We start from the raw sequence: 16,135 nt of genomic DNA, 5'->3' as shown, positions 1-16,135 counted from the left end.
AAAATAAATCAGATTTTGAAGTTTTGCTGACAAAGAATGAAACCTAACAACAATAGATCACACTTTAAAAATAAACAAAATACTAGGCAAAACAGGGTAAGTTTAAGAGAAATTCAGATTTCCATTTCTGGCAATATGGTGAAATAGATCTGTAGATGTTTATTCTATCCTGGGATAGAATATATCAAAATACTGGATAAAAACTATAAACATTTCTCAAAATCATGGCTAACTGGCACATAAAGAGAAGATATAGCCCAGAAATAACATGAAAGTGCGATTACAGAAGAACAAGCCAGTGATTTAGCTAATATTTTCTCTGACGGCATTTGCATTTCTGAGTGACCCATAGACTCCATTTAGGAGATACAGGTGAAGAGAGTACTGGTGAATTAGAAGACAGATATGAGAAACAACCTAGAAGGCAATTGCACACAAAGAGATGGAAAATATAAAAGTTTAAGAGATATGGTGATTAGAGTAGAAGATTCAACATACACATAATGAGAGTTTCAGAAGAAAAGAGAAAAAGTGGAGGAAAGACAATGCTCAAAGATTTAATGACGGACTTCCCTGGTGGTGCAGTAGTTAAGAATCCGCCTGCCAATGCAGGGGACATGGGTTCGAGCCCTGGTCCGGGAAGATCCCACATGCCATGGAGCAACTAAGCCCGTGCACCACAACTACTGAGCCTGCGCTCTAGAGCCCGCAAGCCACAACTACTGAGCCTGCATGCCACAACTACTGAAGCCCACGTGCCTAGAGCCCATGTTCCTCAACAAGAGAAGCCACCACAGTGATAAGCCCACGCACTGCAATGAAGAGTAGCCCCTGCTCACCGCAACTAGAGAAAGCCCACGCATAGCAACGAAGACCCAATGCAGCCAAAAATTTTAAAAAATAAAAATAAACAAATCAGTAGATTTAAAAAAAAAAAAGATTTAATGACTAGTAACTTTCCAGAACTGATGAAAGACACCAATGCCCAGGTTCAACAATTCTAATGGATATGTAATCAGCACACAGTTTATTAGGCTTCTTGAACCTTGGGATTGATATCTTTCATATATGTATTCATATGTATATCCATATATATCTTTCATATATATGCATATGTATATGTATTTTTAAATTTACTTTTTGATAAGAGATATACCTAAGACAAAAGGAAATTAAAGGGTTGACAATCAAAAGAGGGAGACTATATACAAGGCTCTCCAAATACACTAAGTTGTGAATCTCTATTAATAACAAACAATATGGATTTAAGTCAAGAAGATTTTGAAAGGCAAAGATGATCACTGTACAATTCCCCTGACAGTAGTAGAATTTTAACATATAGAATCAGGACATAGGGTTATACCACATGCAGAAAAAATTAGCAGAATATATAAGGATATATGGATTAGTTCAGCATCATGATAGAGACTTAAACCCCTTTCTCCAGTAATCAATAAAGCAAGCAAAATAAAACAGAAAATGTGGTAGTCATTAGTGCTGTTCACCAAAATTCCAGTTCTCCTACCTCATACTACAGGGTAGGAATACACTTTCCTGACCCTTGAAGTTAGGTGTGGCTTTTTTGGCCAGATGACTTGCTTTGGCCAACAAAATGTGTACAGAAGTTATGTGTATCCTTCCAGGCAAAAGCATTTAGTGGCCACTGTGAGATATTGCAGAAGAGTTTTTCCCTGCTGTTGCAGTCATGGAAACACAGAGTTGGATCCTGTCAGCTGGATCCCTCAATAAAGATGATGTGAGTATGAGCCAAAGGTAAACTTTAATTATGGGGCTGTTTGTTACAACCTAACTCATCCTCACCATTACAGTAAGGATAGAGAAAAATTAAGCAACATGAATTAAAAGTTAAATTAGGGTATATATTTTGAACATGGCACCCAATAACTGGAAAATAGATATGCTTTCATGTAGACATAAAGAATTTATAAAAATCAAATACATTCTACATCACAAAGCAAGTCTCCAAAAAGTCCAAAAATCAGTGTTAGACAGAAGACGTATTTTACTACAATACAATAAAGTTAGAAATCAAAACCAAAAAGAGAACTCGATTTTGGAAAAAAAAGTTGAAATAATTCATATGTCAAAGAACATATAATGAAATTTAGGGGGAAAAAGCATAGAATTAAATTATAATGAAAATGCTGCTCCTTAAAACATTGGATGCAGCTAAAATAATACTTAGCTTGTTGATAAACAAACGTCATTATTTTAAAATAATCTCTAAGTACATATATAAGAAAAGAAGAAAGGGGACTTCCCTGGTGGTCCAGTGGTTAAGAATCCACCTTCCAATGCAGGGGACACGGGTTTGATCCCTGGTCAGGGAACTAAGATCCCATGTGCCGCGGGGCAACTAAACCCGCACACCACAACTACTGAGCTCTCGCATCTCAACGACAGAGCCAGCATGCCACAAAATACAGAGCCCACAAACTCTGGAGCCCACGCGCCACTAGAGAGAAAAAACATGCACGCCACAACTAGAGAGAGAAAACCCGCACACCACAACTAGAGAGAAGCCCATGCGCCACAACAAAGAGCCCGTGCTGCAACGAAACATCCCACATACCGCAATGAAGACCCCGCATGCCACAACTAAGACCCAACACAGCCCAAAAAATAAAGAAAATAAATAAACTAAAAAAAAGACAGACTAAAAATTACTGATATAAGAATAAAACTTGTTATGAAAATAACAGCATAAACCCAAAGAAAGTAGGAAAATATAATAAAAATGAAATAAAGTAACGTAATAGAAACTAAACCAAGAAAACAGAGCTAAATGTTAGTTTTTGAAAAGACTAATAAAAATTGACAAGCGCTTAAAAAGATGGATCTAGTAAAATAAATGGCAGAAATATAATAAAATGGAAACCTAACCACTGATATTGCACTGATTAAAAAGAGAATTTAAAATACTTTGAATAAGTATACACCAACAAATTTGAAAACTTAGATGCAGACAAAATTTTAGAAAAATATACATTCTCAAAAAGAATATAAAGAAATAAAGAGAATAACTTTATAACCATTAAAAAAATCTATGAGTTCTCAAAACATTTGACTTATATTCTCTAGAATTTCACTGATCTAAAGTTCAAAAATAAGCACCACTAATAATGCATGTTATCGGTATTAGAAATTGGAGTACTTCTAATTTTTAAAATCTTGTAGGAGGAGTGATGGGAAGGAGGCACGGCAGGGGCTTAAGTGGTGCTGGCAGTGTTTTCCTTCTTGATCTGGGTGCTGGTTGAGGGGGTATGTTCAGTTTGTGATAATTCATCAGGATTCCTCTTCTCTGAATGTGTGTTATACGTCAGTAAAATGCACAGAGCAAAATCTTTGCAAAGAGAAAGTAACAGGCCCACATTATTTTAGAGGCAAACCCTAGCAATTATAAAGAATCATTTATACAAACATTTTCATAGACTAGGAAAAGAGGGGATACTCACCCAACATATTTTGTGAGGTGAGTAAAACCTTGATACCAACACAAGATAGGACTGTATAAAGGAAAATTATGTGATTTTACCCACTAAAACAGACGTAAATATATCCTGAACATTAGAAAATGGAATGCTGACTGTAGGAAGAGAAAATGAATCATGACCAGTGGGATGTACTCTAGGAAGCAAAGTTGATTCAACATTAGGAAATCTATTAATATAATTCACCATATTAACTGACTAAAGGGGGGGGGGCCTGAATAATTATTTTGAAACAGATCAGATAGCAAGTGTTAAAATTTGACAACTACTCAAGATAAATTTCTTCGCTAACTAGAAATAGAAGGAAACTTTCTTAGACCCCTCAAGAGTAGCTAAAACACAAGGAGACAAAAATCCTACCACAAATACATTACTCAATGATGAAATGTTGAAAACATCAGTACCTTTAAAATCAGGAACAAGGCAAGGATGCCCACTACCAACACTTCTATGCAACTTAGTGTTCCAGTAAGTAATAAGGCTTACACACACACACACACACACACACACACACACACACAGAGTATAAGGGTTAGAAAAAGAAAACAATTATTTATAGATGATAAAATTGTTTACTAGAAAATTAAAAATGATCTATGAAATACTATTAGAATTAATAAAAGAATTTAGATAGGTTACCAGGCATACGATTAATGTACAGAAATCAATTTCATTTCCATATACAGACATCAACAGTTAGAAAATGCAACTAAAAAGTAAAGATATTATTTATAATAACAAGAAAAATATAAGGAACCCAGAAAATAAACTCAATAAAACTTTTGTAAAACTGTATGTAGAAAATATAAAACTTTGTTGAAAGACATCGAAAAACAAATAACAAATAAAGAGACATACTATCTTTCTTAATTAATAGGGTCAACATTTTTAAAGATGATATACATGCTCAAATTGATCTAAAGATTCAATGAATTTCTAATAGAAATGCTAGCAAGACTTTTCAGAGTACCTAACAAGCTAATTCTTAAATCATTGAAATGAAAAGCACTAAAAATAGCCAAAGATGTTTTTAGAGAAAAACCAGGTAGGGAACTTGTTCTTCTGTCATGTATCAGGACTGATTATAAACTATAAAAATTAAACAGTGAAGCACTGGCTCATGGATGAAAAAAAAACTGACCAATAGATAAAATAGATAGCCCAGAAACAGACCCATGCTTTTATCTAAAATAGACACATGAACAAGGCTGGTATGGCAGTTTAGTAAAGAAAGGATGGGTTAATTAGCAAATGGTACTAGACAACTGTTTATCCACAAAGAAAATAAGTAAAAACAGGTATCTACTTTAGACCACTGATTAAAAAATAAATTCTAGGTGGGTTAAGTACTAATGTGAAAGGCAAAAATTTTAAACATTTAGAAGAAAGTACAGGAGAATATCTTTCGGATTCTGGGTAGGCAAAGATTTCTCAAACAGGAAAACAAAACAAAACAAAACACAAACCCTAACAGAAAAGAGAGAAATTCAATGACATAAAAGAATTTGTTAATCAAAATACTCCCTAAAGAGAATAAAAAGATAAGCCAAAAATTAGAAGGAAGATTGTTGGTCCATATACAGGACCAACAAAGGATTAGCATCCAGAATACACAAAGAATTACCACAAATCAATAAATAGACAACCCAGTAGAAAAAAAAATGGCAGAAGAACAGGCATTTCACTGAAGTAAAAATATTGTTGGCCTTTAAACATATAAAAAGATGCCCAGTGCCATTACTAATCAAATAAATACAAATTAAAATTATAATAAGATATTTCACACCTATCAAAATGGTACTGTTTTGCTATTTATCAAAAAATACAAATTTTAGTGAAGATATGGAGCAACAGGAACACTCATAAAGAGCGGCTGTCAGCATAAATTGGGACAATAATTTTTGGGTTTGGGAGGGTGGTTTGGAGTTTTAAATTTTTTTTTTAAACTATAGTCGATATACAATAGTATATAAGTTACAGGTGTACAATACAGTGATTCACAAGTTTTAAAGGTTATACTCTATTTATAGTTATTATAAAATATTGGCTATATCCCCTGATTGAACAATATATCCTTGTAGCTTATTTTATACATAATAGTTTATACCTCTTAACCCCATGCCCCTATATTGCCCCCTCCCCCTTCCCTCTCTCCACTTGTAACCACTAGTTTGTTCTCAATATCTGTGAGTCTGCTGCTTTTTGTTATATTCACTAGTTTGTTTTATTTTTTAGATTCCACATATAAATGATTTCATACAGTATTTGTCTTTCTCTGCCTGACTTATTCCACTTAGCATTAATACCCTCTGAGTCCATCCATGTTGTTATAAATGACAAAATTTCATTCTTTTTTATGGCTAAGTAGTATTTCACTGTATATATATATACCACACCTTCTTTATCCTATCATCTGTTGACGGACACTCAGCTTGCTTCCATATCTTGGCAGTTGTGAATACTGCTGCTATGAACCCTGGGGTGCATGTATCTTTTCAAATTAGTGTTTTGGGATTTTTTTCTTGATATAAACCCAGGAATGGAATTGCTGGGTCATATGGTAGCTCTATTTTTAATTTTCTGAGAAACCTCCACAATATTTTCCACAGTGCCTGCACCCATTTATATTCCCAACAACAGTGCACAAGTGTTCCCTTTTCTCCACACCCTCCCCAGCATGTTATTTGTGTTTCTTTGATGACAGCCATTCTGAGAGGTGTGAGGTAATATCTCATTGTGGTTTTGACTTGCATTTCTCTGAGGATCATCAATGCTGAGCATGTTTTCATGTGCCTGTGAGCCATCTGCATTTCCTCTTTGGAAAAATGTCTATTCAGGTCTTCTGCCCATTTTTTAATCGGGTATTTTTTGATGTTGAGTTGTATGAGTTGTTTATATATGTTGGGTATTAACCCTTTATCGGTCAATTCACTTGCAAATATTTTCTCCTATTCAGTAGGTTGTCTCTTCATTTTGTGGATGGTTTCCTTTGCTGTGCAAAAGCTTTTAAGTCCCCCTTTTGGAAAAGTAATTTTGATTTCACGTAGTAAAATTTAACAAACCTGTACGCTATAACATGAAAATCCCACTCCTACTTACATACGTGAGAGCTGTAGCTCTCAACTCTGACAACACAGTAGAATCACCTGGCCCCATCCTAAGCAATTATGACTTAACCACTCCTCGGTAGGGCTCAGCTATTGGTTTTTTCTTGAAAGCTCCCCAGGTGGTTCTAATGTGCATCATCATCATCTGGAGAGCTTGTTAAAACCCAGATTACTGGGTCCTATCCACAGAAATTCTAACCAGTATGTCTAGGATGGAGGCTAAGTGCCTTGTCCGAGGACCACAATATAAGAACCAATGCCTTAGAGAAATACTTCTCTGTGTACACCAAGAGACATGCATTAAAATATTCATAAGTATGAATAGCAAAAAAATGGAAACAACCCATATGTCCAACAAAAGATTAATATACTTAAAAATTATGTAATATCCAAGCAATAAAATACTACATAGCAGGGCAAGTTACACAAGTGTTCAAGACATATAGAAAATGCTCAATAAATGTTAGCCCCATTCACTGTTTTACTCCAGGTTCTGCAGTGACTGGCATTGTGTCTGGTGGTGGTGCCCCACTCAGGAAATATTAATTATGAGAAAATGGAAGCATATGTTGGTGAGCTAAGTAATACATCAGACATGACAATGGCATGTTGGAAGTAAGTCCAGTCTTATATTACTGTGAATTCATGGCAAAAGATTGAGATTTCTGTCACCGTCAGCAAGAGCTTTGATTTCTTCCAAACAACATGATCTCATCCAAACCAGTCAGCCAGTTAGTGGGGTTACTATCATCTGTCTGAATCTGTTCATTAATAGATCATGCAACAAATAACCATTGAAACTTACTCTGTGCCCATCACGTTTGAGGCACTGTGGACACAGCAGAGAACAAGATAGAATGCATTCTAGAAGGGGATCCAGATTATAACAAACATGAAAAATACAGGATTGTAAGAAATGCTATAAGGTAATGAAATAGAAGGATTTGATGGAGTGATATGGGTGGCTTCTCTAGATAGGGTGGTCAGGTAAGGACTTTCATTGGAGGTGATTTTCAATTCAGAGCATCTCCTAAAAGCTGTCTGTTCCAAATCACTGTTTAATAAAAGTGAATGAAGTATAGCCACCACGCCTGTGGGAATTGAGGTGGGAGAAAAAGGAGAGGTTAAAGGATATAAGCAGATCAGGCATCCTGCAATTCTCATGGCTCCCTCCAAGCCTTGAATCCATGCTAGAGGTTTATCTTAGTGCTAAATGTTGCTACCACCACATTATTTTTTTATTAAATGGGGAAATAATATAAAGTTACTAGCACAGTGCCAAGCATACAGCAAATATTTGATAAATGCTAACTGCCCTCCACACCCTCTCCATAAAATGAAAGTTTAACCATTTTCCTTTAAATATCACAGTGATGCTTTAAGTAAATTTTAAGGTTCAAGAACAGTTAATATTCTAAGTCCAAGCCCTAAGCCAAAAAAACCCAATGAATCATGACAAAGGTGGTGTACTCCAGAAATGTAAGGTTAAAAAATAATATTATTCTTTAAATGCTCATCATTTAACCTTACCCAACCATCACTCAAACCACTGAATATTTTCCCCATTGAAACCCTCGAGACCTAACTCCCAATTCCTCAATTCTTTGAGTCTTTCTGTGAGCACAATGCTAAGGCAATTTAAATATACAACAATGAATTTAGGAGTTTGGGATTAAAATATACACATTGCTATATACAAAATAGATAACCAACAAGGACCTACTATATAGGAACTATACTCAATATCTTGTAATAACCTTTGGAACTATGGAACTATACTCAATATCTTGTAATAAGCTATAATGGAAGAAACTATAAAAAAAAAGAATATATATATATATATACACACACACACACACACACACACACACACACACACACATATATATAACTGAATCACTTTGTTGTACACCTGAAACTAACACATTATAAATCAACTATACTTCAATTAAAAAAAAAAAACTGCAATAAACAAATATACAACTATGCACAAGTTTACCAATTTGAGATTGAAGGTCAATGTAAATTCAAATGAAGACTACAGGAGCTCCCTAGAGAGCCATGGCCTTCACTCAGCAGGAAAAGACAGTTTCCACATCTCTTGACCAATTTAAAGGACTGGGCTAGGACTAAATGGTGGCCTGGCTCTTAAGAAAATTCCCCTTGGGTTGGGTTCAAGGCTGCCTCCAGATTTATCTTCCAAAGAGAAAGCTCTGTTTCTGTTTTATAAAGAACATGGGAAGAAGCTAAGAATAGGGGAGAGGCAGCAAGAGGGATGTTGTCAAATGTGGCTTTATTAGCAGGTTTCTTCCCATGCTCTCCTCTGCGTAGGCCCTGTATGGCTTCTGATGCTAAAACATGACCTTAAAGAATTCTTCATGAAATGTCCAAGATTTATTATTTTCTAAACCCATCTGGGAATTTGGGACTGATTCTAAGTTCCTGTTGTCCTATCAGAGTTGATGAATTGATGAATGCATGGTGAGCTGGGTGGGCGTTTTGAAGCTCCCACTCACCAGGCCTTGGCAGGTTCCTAAAAGATGAAGGGAAAACAAGGAGGCAGGGATATCCTGTTGGTGGCTTCTGTTCTCAATGCCGAGCTGACCTTGCATTTGTGCTTTCATCAGTGAGTCCCGTGAGAGTAGTTTCCTGGGGCTGAAGTGTGAGCCCCCATGCTCTTGTTAACTGCCTAGGAGCCTGGAGGGCTGCCTACTGCCGTTCTTTGTCCAAGGAGGAATGCCCTTAAGGACTCATTACCACACAAACCCTTAAAGTATCCAATTTTTCTGAGACTGCAAATCCGCCCTACTATTCCCCTTAGATGTTATAGGCTGAATTGTGTCCCCCCTGCCAAATTCTTAAGTTGAACTCCTAGGCCCAGTACCTCAGAATGTGACTGTATTTGGAGTTAGGGCCTTTAAGGAGATACTTAAGTTAAAATGGGTTGTTAGAGTGAGCCCTAATCCAATATGACTGGTGTCCTTATAAGAAGAGGAGGTTAGCACACTGACAACGCAGAGGAACAACCATGTGAGGGATACAACGAGAAGGCAGCCCTCTACAAACCAAGGAGAGAGACCTCAGAAGAAACCAATCCTGCAAACACCTTGATCTTCTGCTTCTAGCACCCAGAATGGTGAGAAAATAAATTTCTGTTCTTTAAGTCACCCAGTCTGTGCTATTTTGTTATGGCAGCCCTAGAAAACTAATATTGATGTCTTCTATTCTTTCTAGCACCCAAACAGCATAAAGACCTAGGAAGTCCCTTCTGGTCCTGAGAGAAGGAGCAAAGGAACCAAAAAATGCTGAAATGTGATAGCTGCTTTAATCAAGTCAATATTCCTGATTTTTAAGACAAGTTGATCCTTTTCTGAGACAGGTTTTTGATCCAGGCTCCAAGTGAAACAGTCCACAGATATTTCTTTTTTTTTGGATTTGAAAAATAAGGGATTTTTATTTTTTTTATTTTTTAACATCTTTATTGGAGTATAATTGCTTTACAATGGTGTGTTAGTTTCTGCTGTATAACAAAACGAATCAGCTATACATATACATACATCCCCATATCTCCTCCCTCTTGCGTGTCCCTCCCACCCTCCCTATCCCACCCCTCTAGGTGGACACAAAGCACAGAGCTGATCTCCCTGTGCTATGATGCTGCTTGCCACTAGCTATCTATTTTACATTTGGTAGTGTATATATGTCCATGCCACTCTCTCACTTTGTCCCAGCTTACCCTTCCCCCTCCCCATGTCCTCAAGTCCATTCTCTATGTCTGCGTCTTTATTCCCCACCGATATTTCTTGAGCATTGAGGACATCGACAGGACACAAGCTTGGTACCTTAGGGAAGCTGTCTGTATTACTGTAGACAGGCTCAGACCACAAAAAACCCTTTTTGAAATGCTAGTTCTGTCCATTTCTAGCTGTGTGAACTCGAGTAAGTTACCTTACTTCTCTGAATCTGTTTTCTCATCTGTAAAATAAGGAGAATCTTACCTCGAATAATAACTTGCAGTTCGTGTGAAAATTAGAAATATTAACTGTGAAAATTTAGCCTGTTCTTGGCTGGGGAGTTGGTGTCCAATAAATGGTAGCTACAGTAATAATAATCATTATTATTATTCTAAATAAACAACCTAGCACTGAGCCTGCCAATGGCTAATGTCCAACATATATGAACCCTGAAACTTCTCTTTCCCTTCAAGTAAGTTACATTTCAGAGTCCAAGGACCTTAACATACCTGAGATGTAACCATAAACTTTGTACAGATATGCCTGTACAAAGTTATGCTTTACTTAATGCACTTCAGAGATGTTGCACATTTTACAAATTGAAGGTTTGTGGCAACCCTGCATCAAGCAAGTCTATCGGCGCTGGTTTTCCAATAACATTTGCTCACTTCACATCTCTGTGTCACATTCTCACAGTATTTCAAACTTTTCCTTTGTTATTATATTTATTATGGTGATCTGTGATCTTTGATGTTACTATTGTAATTGGGGGTAGGGGGAGTGCCATGAAACGCACTCACACAAGATGGTAAACTTAATAAACGTTGTGTGTGTTCTGACTGCTCTACCAACCGCCATTGCCCTCTTTCTCCCCACTCCTCAGGCCTCCCTATTCCCTAAGACACAATAATATTGAAATTAGGCCAATTAATAACCCTACAGTGGCCTCTAAGTGTTCAAGTGAAAGGAAGAGTCGCACATCTCTTACTTTAAATCAAAACCTAGAAATGATTTAGTGAGGAAGGCATGTCAAAAGCCAAAATAGGCTAAAAACCAGGTCTTGTGCACCAGTTAGACAAGTTATAAATGCAAAGGAAAAGTTCTTGAAGGAAATTAAAACTGCTACTCCAGTGAACACATGAATGATAAGAAAGCGAAACAGCCTTATTGCTGATATGGAGAAAGTTTTAGTGGTCTGGATAGAAGATCAAACCAGCTGCAACATTCCCTTAAGCCAAAGCCTAATCTAGAACAAATCCCTAATGTTCTTCAATTCTGTGAAGGCTGAGAGAGGTAAGGAAGCTGCAGAAGAAAAGTTTGAAGCGAGCAGAGGTTGGTTCATGAGGTTTAAGGAAAGAAGTTGTCTCCATAAGATAAAAGTGCAATGTCTAGCTAAGGTAATGAAGGTGGCTACACTAAACAACAGATTTTCAATGTAGAACAAAACATTGGAAGATGATGTCATCTAGGATTTTCATAGCTAAAGAGAAGTCAATGCCTAGCTTTAAAGCTTCAAAGGACAGGCTGACTTTCTTGTTAGGGGTCAATGTAGCTGGTGACTTGAAGTTGAAACCAATGTTTACTTACCATCCCCAAAATTCTAGGGTCCTTAAGAATTATGCTAAATCTATTCTACCTGTGCTCTATAAATGGAACAACAAAGTCTGGAAAACAGCACATCTGTTTACAACATGGTTTACTGAATATTTTAAGCCTGCTGTTGAGCGCTACTACTCATTGGCAATGCACCTGGTCATCCAAGAGCTCTGATGAAGATGTACAAGATTCACATTGTTATCATGCCTGATAACACAACATGCATTCTGCAGCCCATGAATCAAAGAGTAATTTTGACTTCTGAGTCTTATTATTTGAGAAGTACATTTTGTAAGGCTATAGCTGCTATAGACAGTGATTCCTCTGATGGATCTGGGAAAAGTCAACTGAAAACCTTCTGGAAAAGATTCATTATTCTAGATATCATTAAAAACATTTGTGATTCATGGGAAGAGGTCAAACTATGAACATTAATATGAATTTGGAAGAAGTTGATTCCAACCCTCAAATATCCAGTAAACCTGTATAACTTTGAGGGCTTCAAGACTTCAGTGGAAGAAGTAACCGCAGATGTTGTGGAAATAGCAAGAGAACAAGAATTAGAAGTGGAGCCTGAAGATGTGACTGGATTGCTGCCATCTCATGATCACAACAGATGAGGAGTTGCTTCTTAAGGATGAGCAATCATGATATTGGTTTCTTGAGATGGAATCCACTCCTGGTGAAGATGCTGGGAAGATTGTTGAAATGACCACAGAGGATTTGGAATATGACATACACTTAGTTAATAAGGCAGTGGCAGGGTTTGAGAGGATTGACTCCAATTTTGAAGCAAGTTCTTCTTTGGGTAAAATGATATCAAACAGCATTGCCTGCCACCACGCAGCTCAGTCAGCAGCCATCAACATCAAGGCAAGACCCTCCACCAGGAAAAAGATTACAAAGCGCTGATGGCTAGCAATTTTTAGCAATAAAGTATTTTTTAATTATATTATGTACATTGCTTTTTTAGATATAATGCAACTGTATACTTAATAAAAGTATAGTATAAACATAACTTTTATATGCACTGGGAAACTAAAAAATTTGTGTGACTCACTTTATTGCAATATTTGCTTTATCGTGTTGATCTAGAACTGAACCCTTGATATTTCTGAGGTGTCTATGGATTCTTCATATTTTTATTCAAAAATTTCCTTCATCTGCAAATAATGACATATTTTGGCTCCTTTTTTCTAATCCTTATACATTTTATCATTTTTTTCTTGATTTACCATTTGCTTTGAAGCAGTGATACCAGGCATTTTTGTCTTGTTCCTGATTTTAAACAGAATGGCATTTTTAACATTTTGCCATTAAGTATTATGTTTGCTGTAGGTCTTTTTGTGGCTACTCTTAAATAGGTTCAGAAAGTTTGCTTTCTCAGTTAGCTATACATTTTTATAATAAATGGTTGTTGGATTTCATCAAATGTTTGTCCTACATTTATCAAGGTTACCATATTTTTATTCACTTCAAACTTCAAAATGGTGAATTACAATAATATAGTTTCTAATGTTTAACTCATTTTGCATTTTGAAAAACATCTAATTTGGTCGTAATTTATTATATTTTGTTAATATATCACCAGATTCCATTTGCTAACATTTTCATTTAGCATTTTCATTCATTTGTCTATGTTCATGAGTGAAACTGCCATGTAATTTTCCTTTCTTATATGTCCTTGTCTGGTTTTAGCACCAAGTTTTTAGTCACCTCGTGAGACCAACTGACAAAATATTCTCTCTTTTTTATTATCTGAAAGTTTGGAATTACCTGCTCCCCAGATTATTAGTAGAACTCACCTCTAAAATTATTGGGGCTGATGTTTTCTTTGCAGGAAGATTTTAAATAATGGGTTAAATTCCTTTACTAGTTACAGGATCATTTAGACTTTTTAAACTCTTCTTGAGCCAGTTTTGATATATTTTTTCTCTAAAACTTCATACATCTTATCTAGTTTATCCTAATCTGATGGTATATAGGTCTACAAAATATCATCTTATCTTTTTAGTAAATGCATAATCTGTGGTTATATTTCCCTTTTCATTCAATTTTTTCTTTTTTTTTTCTTGGCAGAGCGTAATTAATTTTATTTCATGTACTTTCTCAACACTAAGACAATAGCATTTAAAATCTAGCAGAGAGATGGTTCAGTGTTTTCATGAAAATAATTCAAATGTGTAAATTACTGTTTTATAGCCACACACCTTGCAAATGTCACTATCACATTTGTAGCCCTATGGATTCCAGGGTTTGAGTGTAATCAGCCTTTTTTTTTTTTTTCACACACACACACACTGTATTTTATTTTTACAAGAGATAAATAAACTGACACCAAGCATTGTAAATGGATGACCACAACAAAAGCAACAATGATTGCAATCACCAAACACGAAACACACTCATACTATGTCATAATATTGACATAATATCGTTCTCTCTGTTTTCCATTCACCACTTCTGTCATAAGTTTGTCAATGTTATTAAGTCTTTTTAAAGATACACCCCTTGCTGGGCTTCCCTGGTGGTGTAGTGGTTAAGAATCCACCTGTCAGTGCAGGTGACACAGGTTCAAGTCCTGGTCTGGGAAGATCCCACATGCTGTGGAGCAACTAAGCCCATGCACCACAACTACTGAGCCTGCACTCTAGAGCCCGTGAGCCACAACTACTGAGCCCATGTGCCACAACTACTGAAGCCCGTGCGCCTAGAGCCTGTGCTCTGCAACAAGAGAAGCCACCGCAAAGAGAAGCCCGCGCACCGCAACAAAGAGTAGCCCCTGCTCACCGCAACTAGAGAAAGCCCATGCACAGCAATGAAGGCCCAATGCAGCCAAAAATAAATAAATAAATTTAAAATAAATAAATAAAGATACACCCCTTTGTCTCCTGCACTGGCTGGAACGCATTTGTCCACTGTGGTTTCCTCAGCACCTAGAATCATGCCTAGAGCACTCTAAGTATTCACTAAGTATTTATTGAATTTAAAAGCTGCATGGAAAAAGCATAAGAGAATGTGGCTAAAGACCAAGTTTTAACTAAGTGCCATAGCAGAAAACAATAACTACAAATGCACGGATCTTTCTTTCAAGAAGAAAAAGTAAATAACAGCTTAAAAGTTAGTATGTCCTCTGTTTACACCAATCTTCAGTATTTGCCTAATTCTGCTCCCCTAGATGGAAATATAGATCTTTCAAGATTTAAAACTCACAATCTAGTTCTAGTGGTTTTCATGAAAGCAGGCTTATTTTACACAACACTTTTTAGGCTCTGGTATTAGAAACATAGAAATCATGAGTTTGCTAATTTTTCTTCACTACCATAGACATTAGTCAACAAGTGATCTTTTAACATGTAGTACTGATCCATCACTACTGCTCATTTTCTAAACTGATGTTGCTGATGTGCTGGAAATAAAGGGGCCTCATAAATGCAAGGACACAGAGGAAATGTTGAAAGGACAATGAACTTGGTACACATTGCTCAATGGAGTCCTTCAGATACTGGGCTGTCAAACATGGAAGTGCAGGCCACTCTTTCCATTTTCAGGAAGAACTCTCTAGTGATCAGCAATTCCAACCCCTGCATCTCTGTTCCTAAACCAAACTGAATCAGAAGGGACGAGAAGATAAATCACAGTTTCCTGAACTTACCCTTCTACACATTTAATCTATATACTTAATGGTTTTCTGTTGCAATCTGAGCTGAGAGTCAGATTAATTGCATGACTCCGTAGCTGTAAACAGGATAACTTTGAAGATTAGACTGAGTATGCGCTGGCCCAATCTAGGCTCTGTAAATCCTAACAAAATCCTTATATCAAATTTTTTTGGTTTTTCTGTTTGACAAATTTCTCCCAAAGTGAAATACTGAGAACAAACTTCAGGTAATTGAATCCTGCAGAGCTGGTGTCGGGACCCAAGACTTGAAGCTAAAAGATGTAGAGACTACTACAATTTAAGGGAATGACAGTGAGGCAGCGGCACGTGAGCTCCTGGATTGAGGAAAAGGGGCCAGAAGCAGCCCCACCTCTGCTAATAATCTGAGCTTGGCTGAGGAGAGTGGTTGAAATCCCCGAAGAGAAGGCCCTGACCTCATGGAACTCAGGTCAAATGCATAAGGCAAGGCAAATGTAGAAGAATATACTTTAGGAGAAAGTATACTGTCCTGAAAAGATTTAAAGA

The 16,135-nt window shown here is 36.6% G+C and overlaps 1 long non-coding RNA gene across 1 annotated transcript in view; it reads right to left on the bottom strand.

The window, feature by feature from the left end:
- LOC132359512 (uncharacterized) overlaps positions 1 to 16,135 on the bottom strand; it is an 82,431-nt gene that overhangs the window by 63,747 nt on the left and 2,549 nt on the right. The gene's annotated exons all lie outside the window — the stretch shown is intronic.

The sequence above is a fragment of the Balaenoptera ricei genome, chromosome 2, assembly GCF_028023285.1.
Source record: "Balaenoptera ricei isolate mBalRic1 chromosome 2, mBalRic1.hap2, whole genome shotgun sequence".
Lineage (NCBI taxonomy): Eukaryota > Metazoa > Chordata > Mammalia > Artiodactyla > Balaenopteridae > Balaenoptera > Balaenoptera ricei.
This window is presented reverse-complemented; position numbering and strand designations above follow the sequence as displayed.